Genomic DNA, 2,619 nt, shown 5'->3' on the forward strand with positions numbered 1-2,619 from the left:
AAGTTCAGATTCCTCCAGGTGGGTGTTGTTTGGATCTGGCTGCTGTTCTCCACTTCTTTCTGCTGCAGCCATTATATTTGAGCCCTTTGTGTCACTCTGGCAAGATGTTCTGTTCCTGAATCTGCTCGGTGGGTCTTGTCTCTAGACTCTTTGCAGAGAGTTCTGCTAAAGAGTTCTGCACTGGGCCTGCACTCTGGGTAGAATGAGGAACCAGTGGACCCCAGACAGTTTCATTCACACACCAGGCCTGTGCTCTGGGTCTATTCAGGATCCCCGGGCCCTGGCCAGGCTCCCTCTCTTTCTGGGCCTGCGCTCTGGGTCTATTCAGGATCCCGCGGCCCTGGGTCATCTCACTCACATGCCGGGCCTACACTCTGGGTCTATTCAGGATCCCGCGGCCTGGGTCGTCTCACTCACATGCCGGGCCTACACTCTGGGTCTATTCAGGATCCCGCGGCCTGGGTTGTCTCACTCACTCCCGGGCCTGCGCTCTGGGTCTATTCAGGATCCCGCGGCCCTGGGTCATCTCACTCACATGCCGGGCATGCGCTCTGGGTCTATTCAGGATCCCGCGGCCTGGGTCATCTCACTCACATGCCGGGCATGCGCTCTGGGTCTATTCAGGATCCCGCGGCCCTGGGTCATCTCACTCACATGCTGGGCATGCGCTTTGGGTCTGTTCAGGATCTGTGGGCCTGGGTCGTCTCACCTCACGCGCCAGGTCTGTGCTCTGGGTCTATTCAGGATCCAGCAGCCCTGGGTCGTCTCACCTCAGTCGCTGAGCCTGTGCTCTGGGTCTATTCAGTATCCGGGGACCCTGGGTCGTCTCACCTCACACACCAGGCCTGTGCTCTGGGTCTATTCAGGATCCAGTGGCCCTGGGTCGTCTCACCTCACTCGCTGAGCCTGTGCTCTGGGTCTATTCAGGATCCAGCAGCCGTGGGTCGTCTCACCTCACGCACCGGGCCTGCGCTCTATTCAGGATCCGGCGGCCCTGGATGGTCTAATCCTATTTATTTATTTATTTATTTATGGGCAGAACCAGGGATTGAACTCAGGCCCTTGCACTTGCCAGGCAAGTGCTTATTCCACTAAAATATCTCCCCAGCCCCTAATCCCATTTATTGATTCTTAGTATATTTCCTTTGAAAACTGGGTTCTGTTCAGAAAGTCCTTGCCTATGCCTGTGTCTTCAAGAATTTTAAGTATTTTGTCTTCCAACAGACTATCTGTTTTAATATTTAGATCTCTGGGGCTGGCCAGTTAGCTCAGTGGATTAAAGCGTTGCTTAGGCAGACACAGGGATAAGGACTCCATCCCTGGCTGGGCATGGTGGCACCCGTCTGTAATCCCAGCACTTGGGATGCCTGAAAACAGGAGGATCACTAGGAGTCCAATCTGTGTAGTGAGACCCTGTAGGCCCCATACTAAATATATTTTAAAAAGAAAAATTTAGGTCACTGATCCATATCTATTTTAGTTTAGTGCATGACGAAAGATATGGGTATAGCTTCAGTTTTGGGCATGTGGAAAGCCAGTTATCCCAGCACAATTTGTTACAGTCTGTCTTTCCTTTAATAAAAGGACTTGGCCCCTTTGTCAACAATAAAGTGGTTTAATGTGCTAGGGTTGTTTCTGCACTCTGTTGTGTTCTATCCACAAGTCTTTTTGTTTGTCTATTGTTTTAGTGGCTTTTTTCCCCAATACCATGCAATTTTTTTCACTGTAGTTTTGTAGTGTAACTTTGCAGTAATATAAGTTTGTAGTATAAGCTTGGAATTATGATGCTGCCTGCCTTCCCCTTACTGCCCAGGATTGCTTTAGTTACCCCAGTTGTCTTCTAGTTCCAATGAGTTTCAGGAGATTGCTTTCTCTAGTTCTGTCAGGAATGCTACTGTTTTGTTTTGTTTTGTTTTGTTTTTTAATTTACATTGTGTTAAAGCTGCATAACAGCTTTGGAAGTACAGCCATCACGAGTGTGTGGGGTCCACCTATCCAGGAATGGGACAGCTTTCCAGTTTTTTTGTTTTGTTTTTTGTTTTTTTTTTTTTTTTAATATATTAAGTACAGGGTCTCACTACATAGATCAGACTAATAGCAATCCCTCCTGTTTTCATCCTCCCAAGCGCTGGGATTGCAGGTATGCACCACCATGCACAGCCTCAGCATGCCCTGGGGTGGGGGCAGGGCCAGCATAGCATGCTGAGGATCACACTGCACTCTGCCTAAACAGGCACTTTAGTCTGCTGAGCTCCCTGGTCGGCCCAGCTTTCTATTTTCTGATGTCCTCTTCTATCTCCTTTTCCAGATACTGTAGTTTTCATAATAGAAGTCTGTCATTTTCTTGGTTAGGCTAATTCCTAAGTATTTCATTATTCTTAATATTATTGTGAAAGAGAGAATGGGGTGTGGACGAGTAGACGGAAGATGACACGGTACTAGGTAGATCCTGGAAGTCAGCTGAGCCAGCGAGGCTGAACGCTGACAGCACCAGCTCTGAACTGCGTGGAACCCTAACACAATGGAGCAAGAAGTTCAAAATTATTTACCCACCCTGGTAAAGGAGCTAAGCTTCCACTGAATAAATTACACATCCTTAAGGAAAAAGGCAATTACAGA

This window comes from Octodon degus, unplaced genomic scaffold, assembly GCF_000260255.1.
Source record: "Octodon degus isolate 3935 unplaced genomic scaffold, OctDeg1.0 scaffold00085, whole genome shotgun sequence".
NCBI lineage: Eukaryota > Metazoa > Chordata > Mammalia > Rodentia > Octodontidae > Octodon > Octodon degus.